Source organism: Meriones unguiculatus, chromosome 19 (assembly GCF_030254825.1).
Source record: "Meriones unguiculatus strain TT.TT164.6M chromosome 19, Bangor_MerUng_6.1, whole genome shotgun sequence".
Lineage (NCBI taxonomy): Eukaryota > Metazoa > Chordata > Mammalia > Rodentia > Muridae > Meriones > Meriones unguiculatus.
In genome coordinates, this window is record NC_083366.1 from 50,847,596 (window position 1) to 50,862,528 (window position 14,933).

A 14,933-nucleotide genomic window follows, 5' to 3' on the forward strand; every position below is an offset into this window, starting at 1 on the left:
ACATGTTTCTACACAGATGTATACATCATATACTATACACATATAAACCATTCTCATGTATACTCACACATTCATACCACAGTAATGTGCACATACGCAAATGTGTACACAGAGTGGGGCAGGGAAAGAGAGCAAGAAACTTCTCTTTAGAGAACATCTAGATTGACATTTCATTAAAAACTAGGTCTTAAGACCCAGAGTTTGGCATGTGTTCCACACATAAAGCTAAGATACTTGTCATCTGTGTTAGTGGATGTCATCACTATGTCAAAATACCTGAGCAAATTAACTCTCAGTTAACTCTTAGTTAACTCTCAACTCTCAGTTGAGAGTTTTATTTTAGCTCACAACTTCAGAGGACTCCATCTACAGTCACTTGGCTCCATTGCTTTGGGCCTGTATTGAAGCAAACCTAACAGAGTAAGGAAGCAAAAGGAGACAAGAGGCTGAGATCCCAATATCCTCTTCAAGGGCACACTTCCAGGGACCACTAAGGCCTATCTTCTAAAGTTTCTGCCTCTTCTCAATAGCACTTTCAGCTGAAGACCAAGCCTTCAATAAGCAAGCTCTGGGGAAGAATCAAGGCCCACACTATGATGTCCTCCCTCATAGAAATGTAGGAACTTAACTAACATTCCCCTCTTACTGATTTTTACATCAGCTCTTGTTGACTTCAGCATTTTGGCTTGACTCCCATGTTCTCCTGGCTGGGGTGTTTGTTGAAGCATGTGTCTGATGCACAAACTACAGTGTGTAGGAGGCAGATGAGCCCAGACACTGAAAGGCTGGAGTCTAGAGGCAGAGATGGCTCTGCATCCCACTTCTGCTGTTCACTGCTATGCAACCTAAGCATCTCATTCAAAGTTTCTGAACCTGTTTCTAAGCAGGGAAGATTGGGGAAGTGTACATCTGAAGCATGCTGACAGAAGTCAGTGGGCATTTACCACATTAACCTCTGTTGAACAGCTATTCTGAGACAGGTACTGTGTGAATCCCTGGCACAGAAGAGGTCAAGAAGAAAGAAGAAACAGTTGTGTCTGAGAGATCATAGTCAAGGAGAGTTTCTATGCCCATTTGGCCCAGCCCAGATTCACATTCGGCAGAGCTGTTATCATTTACAGTCAAGAGTCATTGACCCCCAGCAAAATCCTTCTGGGAACATGTAGAAAGATACCTGTCTATGTTCCAGTGAGCCAAAGAAGTGATGTCATACCACATGGCCATGGTCCATGATGGTGATCCTTTGTGGACTACAGAACAACAAATAATTGAGTATTGTGATGGGGAAATCTATGTTTGATGAAAATGAGAACCCACAATGTGTTCTGGGAGGAATCACAGGAGTAGCTTCCATAGTGAGAAGCTTTGGGCTTTGACTTTTCCCCAAAGCTTAGTGAGGTTTGGGGTATCATAGTCAGGTCATGAGAACCTAGCATATGTGGAGAACAATGGGCAAGGGATACAGGAAATGGAGACTGGTCCAGTAAAGTAATTATTTTCGAGAAGCAGGATCATCCAGAGGACACAGGTCTACCAGTCCTTTTTCAGCTTTGGTCCCATAGTGTAAAGTTTCTACTTTTTCCTTCCTTTTTTCCTTATTTGGCACCTTCTCAAAACACCCTCCAAGATTACAGGTCTTAAAGTCCAGAACATGAGAATGGACCATTTTCTGGGACAAAAAGGACTTGAGGGTACAGCTTGAATTAACACAACTGTTTCATCATGGAGGGGATTATCCTGGTCTAGGCCCAACACACCCACAGTGTGTCAGATGTAAAAGATGAGTATGAGTAAAAGATGAGTATGAGGAACTCTTCTAGCCATTGCTGGCATTGAAGATGGAAAAGAACATGCATCAAGGTCTGCAGGAGTTTTACAGTACTGGGACAAGCAACAGGACGAATTCTGTAGCAGCCTCCTCAGAAGTAATAATCACACATTCATGTGCATCCTGCTGCATATTTAGAAACTGTCAAATATGTGGGAAGCACATGATTTTCCCTAAGACCAATAAAAGTTAGAAGAAGGAAATAGAATGATATATGTCCAATGCTATTGAACTAGAATCCAATAAACATTGGAAATATTTCTAGATAAATACTTCTATTTACTAGCTAAACTTCAAATTTTCTGGCTATTATATTTTTTTCTTTTTTTTTTTGTATACAGGGTTACATGAGGCTGTTTTTATTCAAGCATATGATGTACTTTCAGTATATTCTCCACATGTCCCCTTACCCTGCCTCTTCTATTAGTCCCCTTTGTTTCCTTAAACACTTTAAATTTTAACTTCATGCCATATATATGAATATAAATATATGTATCCATAAAATCTGGAGCCCATAAATGAGAGCAAAGATGATATTTGTTTTTCTGAAACTGACCTAAAAATTCAATCTGTTTATCTCTAATTTATTCATTTTTCTACAAATGCCATAACTTCATTCTTCTTTATGGCAGAAAAATATTCCACTCTTTATTCATCCCTTTGTTGACTAATAGCCAGGTATGGTGAATAGGTAGGTATAGCTGGGTATGGTGAACATGTAGGTATAGATAGTGCCGGGGCCCGTCTGCAGAGTTGAACAATTCCTGAGTGGAGACTGAGAACTGAAAGAAAAATTAAATTAAACACTACACACAAGATGAGTTCGAGAGGGCTACCAGTAGAACTGTCGCACCTGGTTTATTCCACAATTCCTTTTTATAGTCAGAGCGAAGCATCTCAGTACAATGAAGAGGTTCATTGAGAAGTCAAACTTGTTTACCTTGACCACTTGCCTGTGTGATCCTCACACAAAGAAAAGGAAGTGATGTTGGCAAAACATCCTACCTATCCCTGTCTCAAACAAAAGGAAGTGAACTTGGCAAAATATCCTGCCCATCCCTGTCTCCCTGTGAAGGCCATGGTGAAAACATGTTTTTTGCTGAGAACCCAATAACAAAACAGCCTGACAAACAAGCAGCTCTCCACAAGCTAGGTATGGTGAATAGTGCTCTGAAAAACATTGGCATACAAGCATCACTGTGACATGTTGACTTAGAGTCTTGTGAGCAAATGTCCATGAGTTGTACAGTGGGGTCACATGATGAGACTTGACTAGCTGGGTCACATGGTAGAAATTGAACAGTTGGCTCACATGGTCCAAGTTGATGTTGAAGTCATTAGATTGCTTTTAATAGTGTAGCCATTTTCATGATGTTCATTTTTCCTATCCAAAAGCATGGGAGCTTTTCATCTTGTAGTGTCTTCTTCAGTTCTTCCTTCACTGTTGTCAAGTTTTAATTATAGAAACATTTCACTTCTATGGTTAAGTTCATTTTTACATATTTTTAGGTATTTGTAAATACATGTTTTTCTAATTTCTTTCTCAGCATGTTTGTTAGTAGTATATAATAATTTTATCTGGTCTAAGAGTTTTCTAGTGGAGTCTTTAGAGTCTTTTGGGTAAAGAATCATTATTTACAAATAAAGGCACTTTGACTTTTATTTGTATCTCTTTTATTTTCCTCTCTTTTCCAATGGCTCTAGCTAAGACTTAAGCAGTGTATTGAATAAGAATGTGGAGAGTGGACATCTTTGCCTTGTTCTGATTTTAGTGGAAGTGTTTTCAGATTTCTCTACTTAGTACACATTGGCTGTACATTTGTCATACACAGTCTTTATGTTGAGCTATATTTTCCCCATAGTTTCTCCTGCTTTTTACAGTCTTTAACATGAAAGAATATTGGATTCTGTTAAAAGTCTTTTCTACAAATATTGAGACTATAATGTAATTTTTCTTTCTCTCCTTGAGTCTGTTCATGGCACTATATGCATTTTTTGATTAGCATATTTGAAACAGCCCTCCATTTGTAGAATGAGGCTCACTTGATTATGGTGAGTAATCTTTTTGATGAAATTTTTTACTTCTGTTTACAAGTATGTTATTGACAATTTTTGTATTTATGTTCATCAAAGAGCCTGGCCTATAATTTTCTTTTTATGTGTATCTTTATTTGGTAGTAGTATCAGGACAATATTAGATTCATAGAAGAGGTTTGGGGGCTTTTCCCTTTCTATGTTACTAAATCATTTAGGAAATGTTGCTGTCAATTTTTTAAAGATCTGGTAGAATTCACCAGTGATTCTGCCAGGACTTGGATTTTTTTTAGCAAAGAATTTTTTATTAATGCTTCAACATCATCGCTTGTTTTGTTGCTATTAAGTTATCCATCTTTGTTTAATTTTAGCAGGTCATACATTCTAGAAATTTATTCATTTCTTTTAACTTGACCAGTGTTTTAGAATAAAAGTTTTTTTAAGGAGATTTCCTAACTTTGGGGCTGGAGAAATTGCTCAATAGTTAAGACCACTTGCAGTGCCTGAAGAGAATCTGTTTTGGTTCCCAGCACACACAGTAACTCACAGCCATCTATAGCTCCAATTTCAGGGGGGCTAATGCCCTCTTCTGGCTTCCACAGGTACCAGGCATGCACATGGTACACATACATCTATACAGGCAAAACGTTTACAGACTTCTAAAATGGATTATTTCAAAAGTTGATGTGCTCCAGTAATTTTCTGAATTTTACTGGACTCTGTTGCAATGTCTTCATTTTTATCTTATCATTTTATTATTTTGGGTCTTTTTTATCTGTTGGTTGGTTTAGCTAAAGTCATTTTTATTTTCAAAGAACTAATTCTTGATTTTGTTTATTCTTCATATTTTTCATCTCCATTTTATTGATTTCTTTGCAGATCTTGAATATTTCTTCCCTTTTACTGATTTGAGGTTTGGCTTGTTCTCATTTTCCTAACAGTCTAAGAGTATTATAAGTTATTTATTTTTAAATCTCTTTGACATTTTAATGCAGGCACTTACAGCTCTGAATGTTTCTCCTAGTAACATTTCCATTGTATTCTGTGGGTTTTAGTGCCTTGTGCTTTCAAATTTATTCAATTCTGGAAATGTTTAAATCTTTTAAATTTCTTCAGTGGCCCATTCATCATTCAGTATGCATTGCTCAGTCTCCGAGTTTGTGTTTGTCATAGAGTTTTTCCAGCTTTATTCCCTGCAGTCAGATTGAATGCAAGAAATTGTTTCAGTTGTTTCATCTTTGTTAAGAGTTGTTTAGTGTCCTATTACATGATATATTTTAGAGAAATTATTCTCTAAAGTGGCCCGTTGAGCCACTTCAGTGTTTGGGGGGAATATTCTGTAGGTGTCTCTTAGGTACATGTGATTCATGATGCCATTTAATTCAGATTTGTATCTGTTTGGTTTTTTTTGTTGTTGTTGGGATGACATGTCTTTTGGTTAAAGTGGACTATTGATGTCACTCATCACTCACTACTTTTGTGTTTGAATTAATCTGTGTTATCTCTTCTGAATAATTCTGTTTTGAAATCTGTTTTGTCATCTATTAGAACAGCTTCTCCTACTTGCTTTCAAGTACTCTTTGTCTGTAGTACTTGTTTTTCCCATACTTTCACCCTAAGATTTTATTTGTCTTTAATGTTTGGTATATTTCTTAGAAGAAACTAATAGATGGAGCTCTTTGCTGTTTGTTTTCTTTTTCTTATGAAATATAATCTACTAGTCTATATCTATTAATTGGAGAATTTAGTCTGATAATGTTCAAAATCATTATTGAAAATATATGCTAATTCCTGTCATTTTGTTGATTTTTGTAGTATCAAGTGTTTCCCTCTTCCTTAACTGCTCTGTAGCACGATTTACTCTTCCATATGTTTACTTTTCTCTTCAGTTCAAGGATCCCTTTAACTACTCTAATCTAGTGTCATAAATTTCTTTAGTTTTATCCTGGAACTTTTTTTTTATTTCTCACTTACTTATCTCATATGCATTTGCTGCATGTAGTGATTGGATTGGCAATCATTGTCTTTCAGCACTTAGAATACACTGTCCCATACTCTCCTGGCTTTTAGGGGTTTTGTTAAGAAGTGGGGAACGGAGCCTATGCACTGCTTAGTAATCCTCCCAGATGGGGTGGATTCCAATATGCTCTATTACAGAATTAAAGCAAACAAACAAACAAAAAAACCTTCTCCAGCCATCATCATCTTCTTTCTCCTCCTACTTCTCTGTTCCCTTGTTTGTCTGTTATTGTATTTATTTCTTAGTATTGTTTTTATTTTAGTTTTTTGAAATCTTTCATGTTTTAAAAAAACTTTTTATTGATTCTTTGTAAATCGTCATGCATACCAATACCACTAATCTCCCCCTTTCCTCCACTGTTGTAACTTCCCCTGCAAAACAGAAAAAAGAATCTCACTGTGGAAGCTGTAGAGTGTCACAGTGTGTCCCACAATATACTCTTTTGCGCACTTTTTTTTTTCTTTTTGCTTGCTTGCAAATGTTCATTGCAATGACTTGTTGGTCTGGTGCAAGGCTCCTGGCTTTTGCTACTCTATCAATACTCAACACTCACTGGGACTTCTCTGAGATATCCTGCTATTGCCCCCATGTCATGGAGATCCTGTAGTTTTGGATCTGTAGGAATGGCCCCTTCATGAACTCCAGCAGTTCATTGGTTTAGTAGATGTTGGAGTGAGTCAATTCAAAGCCCTGGATCTGGGCCTGGGAGGTATCTGAGCTAATCAGCTGGCCAGGTCCTCTGCTCTTGTGCCCTCGAGACTGGCTTACCAGCAGTGCTCACAACCAGGGACAGCTTTACCCTGCTGCCCAGGCAAGGTACTAAGCCCCCCCTCCCAAATGATGCAGCAGGTGATGGGCAGGGACAGCTCTCCTGCCTCCCATCGATGGCAAGGAGTGAGGGTGGGGTAGGGCATCTCTCCCTTGACCAAGCATGCAGCCAGCTCTCCCACATTCATACCCTGGGGGCCATCTCACCTCTGCCTCCTCCATCAGGGTCAGGTCTACTGTATTGCTCAAGTGAGGTAGAGGGCCTGCTTTCCCAAGTTCTACAGTAGGTGAGGAGCAAGGACCATTTTTTTTTGCTCTCATGATTCCAAGGCCAGGTATTCCACCTGCTGCTGATAGTAAGCAGCAAATGGGGAGGAGGGTATCTCTCTCTCATCTGTTTCAATTCATGTGACCAAGTGGTAGGGCCAGTTCTCCCATGGCAGCATTCTCAGGGCTGACTCACTCATAGCTTCACAATGTTGGGGCACTCTCATGAGTACTGCAGCTAGGGGAGAGTCAACTTTCCCACTTTCATGCCCAGCTCTCTCATGATGCCAAGGTAAGGGGTGGGGCCAGCTCTGAACAGCCCTCAGACATCAACATATCCCCAGGAGGATGCCAGACCAGGGGAGTCTGCCTGACCTTTGGTGATAACAGACCCCTGCTGCTGCAGTGACACAGACCTAAGCATGGCCCCAATGGCAACACAGGCCAGGACCATACCACAGTCCCAGGTGACATCACCTCCTACTTATATCAGATTGTTCCTCACTACCATCAGTTCTCCAGTTCTGTCTCTCTTTATTGTGCCCAAATCCTTCTGTTTGTCTTTCTCTTCCATTTCTCCACCACTTACTTACTCCTTTAGTGACACTTAGGGTCGCTGAGTGTCTGGTGTTGTCTCAAGAGTGTTATGCCCTGTTCATGCATTATGGTGTGTGCCAGAGTCATTTCAGGCATGGTCTGCCCCATCCCCAAGGCCTGTGTGGTGCTAGACTGGTGATCATCTCAGGCTTGCTTTTTTCAGATGTTCATAAGTCATAATTCTGAGCATAGATACAACATCTCTCCTTTCTGCCACCTACTGATACACATGTGGCACAGCAGCCACACCTGCAATGCCTCTAGGGGCAGGTCTTTCATGTTTTTTATTTCTCTTCTAATCTTTATATAGCTTTACTGACTTACCTTCCCTTTATGTTCTAATTAGATTTTTTTCTCGCTCTTTTGTTCTCTCAAACATTTTTTTCTATTCTCTTTCCTCCTTTTTCTATTTTATTTAAATTTGCTTCATCTTTCTCTTTCCCTTTCCTTTTCTATTTTCCAAAATTGTACTTTTCATTGTCTTCTTCTTTTTCTTAATTCTTCTTTCCACCATTAATAGTTTATATTTTTGACATTTTTTTCAGTTATTGACCTGAGCTAGTTGCATTTAGTTAAGTTTTGTCATATTTCTATATCTTATTTGTTTTGATGCTGTTGCTCCGAATGTCAGAAAATAATTTCTCTATACCATATGATCATTAAAATGCCAAGAGTAAAGGACAGAAAAAAAAAAACACTGAAATTTCATTGTTTGCAAAATATAAGTGGTAAGTTACACACAAACCTTACAAAAATAGTTAGCCTTTCAAAGAAGGAAACCAAAGAAACTTCAGTTACTTGGTTTCAAGAACTGAATGATAAGATCCTACTGATATCACATGGACGTGAGATATAGAGAAATGAAGCTAAAACAGACTGAAAGCGTCTTCTTGGAGACTATCTTTCATAAGGTGAAAATACTATTAGTGATCTAGCTAAGATTTTGATCCTGTGTGTTCCAATATTGATCTGCAAGGCAAGATATGACCACTTGTACGATAGTGGCTTCACTGTTATATGGATAAAAAACTGATTTCTGATTGGACTAGAGACTTGTTCCACAAAAGAGAAATTACATTTACTATTGTAACCTGGTCAAAACCTGTGGCTGGGGGGGCCATATGGACTACTACTGTTGTTTCGCTAAACAGATATGTTATCAAACTGTCTTCTAAATATTTATGCTCACAGGTTAATGCTGAAGTGAGTTTTGGTCGGGATATTTCTTCTTACTCTGGGCGGTAGTGAATACAGAGACTTATAACTGGTCAAAAGGCTGAGAACAGAACTGATGGGATAGATCAGTAAGAACATGTGTTATAAAGAATAAGTACCCACGTTCAAATCCCCAGAATCAACATAAAAAGCCAATACCTAAAAGTCCCGCACACTTAGAGGGTGGGTATAAAGAGGAGGGTTGCTGGGCTTGGTAGCCATTTTATCTAGTTCTAGGTTCAGTGATAAACCCTTTCTTTGAGGGTAAGGTGGTTGGAAACGGTACATTTCTCGGTGTCCTTATCTGTCCTTTGCATGTGCTCATGCACGCACAGGCACACACACACACATAGTGGCATATATTACACTCACATACACATTCACATTCAGACATATACACACATACCAAAAAAAAAAAAGTGCTGAGTAACTGCTGAGTGCTCAGCTCTAAATGGAGCATGCATACCACAGCCTCCATAGACGAATGAAGAGAAAGGGTGGAAGAACTGGAGGATGAGAAAGAGGAGTGTAAAGATGCTATCCCCTGGACATGACTTGTCTACTGCACTGAACGAACTCATAGAAGCTGTGATTACCCACACAATACTGAGCCCGTCAGCATTCTATCATAGATGGGGAGGGACCTGGATATTCTCCCAAGAGCTATTAGCAGTATATGGCTATTGGTGGGGATTGGAGGGAATCATTTTCTTCAGTGATGTAGCAACTGGTTAAGTGCCCATACTTTAGCAAATAACCCCCAACTCATTCTCATTAAATCAACCTAAATAAGCTTAATGAGCCACACACACAAAGGCATGCACACACAAAGACATGCACACACAAAGACATGAGAGTAGGAGAATTTATTGTAAAGAAGAAGAGGCAACAGGAGTAGGGGGTAGATAAGAGAAGGTAATGAGTGTGTGTAATAAAAAAAACTTTATATACATGTATAAAGATTGTCAAAAAAGAAACCTTAGAATTAAACTGCACTGCAGATCAACTGGACTTAACAGATACCTACAGAATGCTTATCTAACATTTTCAAAATAAATTATTTTTCTAGGCCATAAAACAAATCTTAATACATAGAAAAAAACATATATTATAAAAAGTATTCCATAAGCCAAAGGGAAAAGAGGGTTCCAATCTCAATCTATCAAGTCAGTATTACCCTGATTCCAATCTGGGGAAAGACAAAACAACAACGAAAAAGAAAAGTATACAGCAATTCTCTCAATGCAAGTAGATGAAAAAAAAAAACTTTAATAAAATACATCATGATCATATGGTTTATTCCAAGGATGCCAGACATTTTGACAGATGCAAACCAATAAACACAATAGGAAAAAAAATCAGGGATAAAAATCACATGATCATCTCCATGTATGCAAAATATACTTCTGGTGAAATTCAATACCTCTTTATGATAAAGGCCCTGGAACAACTAGAAATATAAGGTCATACTGCAACATAATAAAGGCGATATGTAAGAAGCCTACAGCTAACTGAAATGGGAAAAAAGTGAAAGGACTTCCTCAATACTAGAAACAAAGCAAAGATATTCATTCTCTTCACTCTTATTTAACATGGTGCTTGAAGTCTTAGAGTAATCAGGCAAGAAAAGGAAATAAAAGTCATACAAATAATAAAGGAAAAAGTAAAATTATTTAAAAAAAAAAAACAAAACTATGATGATGGTGTCCAGACACCACAGACTGGGTGTCCCTGTTGGGAGGAAACACCACAGTGAAGGAAACATCAGGTCCAACCTCAGAACACCCAGAAGAGTTTCTGGGTGCCCACAGCTCTAGGCTCTGGCCTCTTACTGCACGCATGAATGTTGTGCTCATCTGCCATTGATTACTGCTAGGGTACTGGAGTACACAGCTCCAACCTCAGACCAACAGAAGTCTGAAAGCCACTGGAGCAGCCCTCAGATATCACTCCAAGGTGCAACCAGTTATTCCTAGCTAAAATGAAAAAAACCCAAACTGTGGGGCTTCATGGTTCTTCAAGAGGGCTGCACCCAGCAAACACAGCATGAGAACAGCAGCTCACTAAATTCAGAGCAAGAAACCCAGCAGCAGGACAGCCATCTCCAGAACTTCTCCTAGTGAGAGGAGAGCCTTCCTAAACACCATAGTTCATCTGTCTGAGGTGAACTGTGACAATGCCTGAGAAGCACCACCATTCATTTGACCATAACCAAAAGGCTGAGGAGGCCTTCTTCAGAACCCTGCCAAGGGGATTCACCCCACCCCAGGATTCTAGCAGGCACCAGAAGTTAACAGACAACACCTGAGACAGCCAGATGGGCAGAGTCCAGCATAAAAACAGAACCAACAAAAGGAAAAGCAATATTGCATCTCCAGAACCCAGTTTTCTGGGGGCAAGTAGCCATGGACACCCTAACATAATTGAAATTCAAGAAGATGACCTTACATCTATGCTTATGAAGAGGAACATGGAGGAAACAAATAAAATTCATAAAGAACTAGAAGAAGATAAAGTCAAACAGAATATGGCTATCTGTAAAGAAATACAAGAAGATGCAGCCAAATAGTTTGTGGCCTTCAGAGAGGAAATAATTAATTCACTGAAAGAAATAAAAGAAATAGGAATGTTCAAACAAACAGGTGAAGGAATTGAAGGAAAAACAGGAAAATAGAGTCAGACAGATGAAGGAAATCAATAAAACGATTCAATCTGAAGATAGAATTGGAAAAATTAAAGAAAACACAAACAAAGGAAATCATGGAGAGGAAGAACTTAGGAAAAAAAAACAGGAACTACAGACGTAAGCATAATCAACAGACTACAAGAGATGAAAGAAAGAATCTCAGGTGTGGAGGATAAAATGGAAGAAATAGATGTATCAGTCAAAGAAAAAAATCTAAAAAATTCCTAACACAAACCATCCAAGATAATATGAAAAGACAAAACCTAAGAATAATAGGAATAGAGGAAAAAGAAGATTTCCATCTCCAAGGCCCAGAAAATATTTTCAATAAAATCATAGAAGAAAACTCTCCAATTTAAAGGAGAGTTTGTAAGCATACAAAAGGCCTACAGAATCCCTAATAATTAGTCCAGAAAAGAAAATCCTCCTACCACATAATAACCAAAACAGTAAGTATACAGAACAAAGAAAAAAATATTAAAAACTGCAAGGGAAAAAGGCCAAATAACATATAGTGGCAAACCCATCAGAATCACAGCTGACTACTCAACAGAGATTATGAAAGCCAGAAGGCCGTGGACGGATATCTTGCAGACCCTAAGAGAACACAGATGTCAGCCCAGGTTACTATACCCAGCAAAACTCTCAGTCACAATAAATGGAGAAAACAAGATATTCAACAATAAAAACAAATTCCAACAATACCTACACACAAATCCAGCATTACAGAAGATACTAGAAGGAAAAGTACAACCCCCAAAAACTAACTATTTTCATGAAAACACAGGAAATTAAAAAAAAACAGCAAAACTAAAAGTAGACAAGCACACAAACACACTACCACAGCCAACCACAATATCAAAAGATCTAACAGCCACTGGTCATTAATCTCTCTCAACATCAACAAACTTAATTTTCCAATAAAAAGACACAGGCTAACAAAATGCATGAATAAACAAGACCCAACAATCTGTTGCATACAAGAAACACACCTAAGTCACAAAGATAAACTTTACCTGAGTGTAAAAAGGGCTGGAAGATAGTTTTCCAAGCAAATGGACCCAAGAAGCAAGCAGTAGTAACCATTCTAATATCTAAAATAGATTTTCAACCAAAATTAATCAAAAGAGATAGGGAGGACACTTCATATTCATCAAAGGAAAATTCCACCGGGAAGACATTACAATCCTGAACATCTATGCCCCAAATACAAGGGCACCCACATTCATAAAAGAAACATTCATAAAACTTAAACCACAAATAGATCCCCACACATTAATAGTGGGAGACTTCAATACCCCACTCTCAACAAAGAACAGGTCAACAAAACAGAAATTAAACAAAGAAATAATGACTCTAAGAGAGGTCATGAATCAAATAGATCTAACAGATATCTACAGAACCTTTCACCCAAACACAAAAGAATGTACCTTCTTCTCAGCACCTCATGGAATCTTCTGCAAAATAGAACATATAGTTGGTCACAAAGCAAGCCTCAACAGATACAAGAAGATTGAAATAATCCCATGTATCCTATCTGACCACCATGGATTAAAGCTGGACCTCAACAACAACAGAAATAGCAAAAAGCATACACACATGGAAACTGAACAACTCACTACTCAAGTACAGCTGAGTCAGGGAAGAAATAAAGAAATTAAAGTCTTCCTAGAATTCAATGAATACGAAGGAACAACATACCCAAACTTATGAGACACAATGAAAGCTGTGCTAAGAGGAAAGTTCATAGCACTAAGTGCCTTCAAGAAGAAATTTGAGACATCTCATTCAAGCAACTTAATGGCTCACCTAAAAACCCTAGGAAAAAAAAGAAGCAGACACACCAAAGAGGAGTAGACGGCTGGACATAATCAAACTCAGGGCTGAAATCAATAAATTAGAAACAAATAAAACAATTCAAAGAATCAATGAAACCAAAAGCTGTTTCTTTGAGAAAATCAACAAGATAGAAAAACCCTTAGGCAAACTAACTAAAAGTCAGAGAGACACTATCCAAATCAACAAAATCAGAAATGAAAAGGGGACAGAACGACAGACACTGAGGAAATCCAAACAATCATTAGGTCTTACATCAAAAGCCTATATACCACAAAATTTGAAAATCTAAATGAAATGGACAATTTTCTCGAGCAATTCCAATTACAAAAGCTGAATCAAGACCAGGTAGATCAATCAAGTACTCCTATATCCCCTAAGGAAATAGAAGCTGTCATCAAAAGTCTCCCGTCCAAAAAAAAAGCCCAGGGCCAGATGGTTTCAGCACGGAATTCTACCAGACCATCATAGAAGAGCTAACACCAATACTCTTCAAACTACTCCACAAAATAGAAATAGAAGGAACACTACCAAATTCATTCTATGAAGCCACAGTCACCTTGGTACCTAAACCTCACAAAGACTCAACAAAGAAAGAGAATTTCAGGCCAATCTCCCTTATAAAGATTGATACAAAAATACTCAACAAAATACTTGCAAACCGAATACAAAAACAGATCAAAGATATCATTCACTATGACCAAGTTGGCTTCATCTCAGGTATGCAGCTGTGGTTCGATATATGGAAATCCATCAATGTGATCCACCATATAAACAAGCTGAAAGAAAAAAAAAAACCAACATGATAATCTCCTTAGATGCTGAAAAAGCATTTGATAAAATCCAACACCCATTCATGTTTAGAGTCCTGGAGAGATTAGGGATAGAAGGCACTTAACATAGTAAAGGCAATATACAGCAAGCCTATAGCCAACATTAAACTAAATGGAGAGAAACTTAAATCAATCCAACTGAAAGCAGGGGCAAGCAAGGCTGCCACTCTCTCCATATTTCCTCAACATAGTTCTTGAAGTCCTTGCTAGAGTAGTAAGACAATTAAAGGAGATCAACGGGATACACGTTGGAAAGGAAGAAGTCAAAGTATCATTATTTGCAGATGATATGATAGTATATGTGAGTGACCCCAAAAATTCTACCAGGGAAGTCCTACAGCTGATAAACACCTTCAGCAATGTGGCTGGATAAAAAGTTAACTAAAAAAAAAAAATCAGTAACCCACCCGTATACAAAAGACAAAAGGACTAAGAAAGAAATTAGGGAAACAACACCCTTCACAATAGCCACAAAGGACATAAAGTACCTCAGTGTGACTCTAACCAAGCAAGTCTAAGACTTGTATGAAAAAAATTTCAAGTCTCTGAAGAAAGAATTAGAAGATATCAGAAGATGGAAAGATATCCCCACTCATGGATTGGCAGGATTAACATAGTAAAAATGGCCATCTTACCAAAAGCAATCTACAGATTCAATGCAATTCCCATCAAATTACCAACACAATTCTTTACTGACCTTGAAAGAAAAAGTCTCGATTTCATATGGAAGAACAGGAAACCCAGAATTGCTAAAACAATCCCCTGCAATAAAAGATCTTCTGGAGGTATCCCCATCCCTGATCTCAAGCTGTACTATACAGCAACAGTAATAAAAACTGTGTGGTACTG

At 38.1% G+C, this 14,933-nt stretch overlaps 1 non-coding gene across 1 annotated transcript; it reads right to left on the reverse strand.

Annotated features, from left to right (window-relative positions):
* Positions 1–7,654: 7,654 nt before the first annotated feature.
* LOC132649365 (small nucleolar RNA SNORA17) lies at positions 7,655–7,785 on the reverse strand. Its single transcript, XR_009587811.1, has one exon. It is a non-coding gene; the product is annotated as a small nucleolar RNA SNORA17 (small nucleolar RNA).
* Between the last annotated feature and the right edge of the window lie 7,148 nt (positions 7,786–14,933).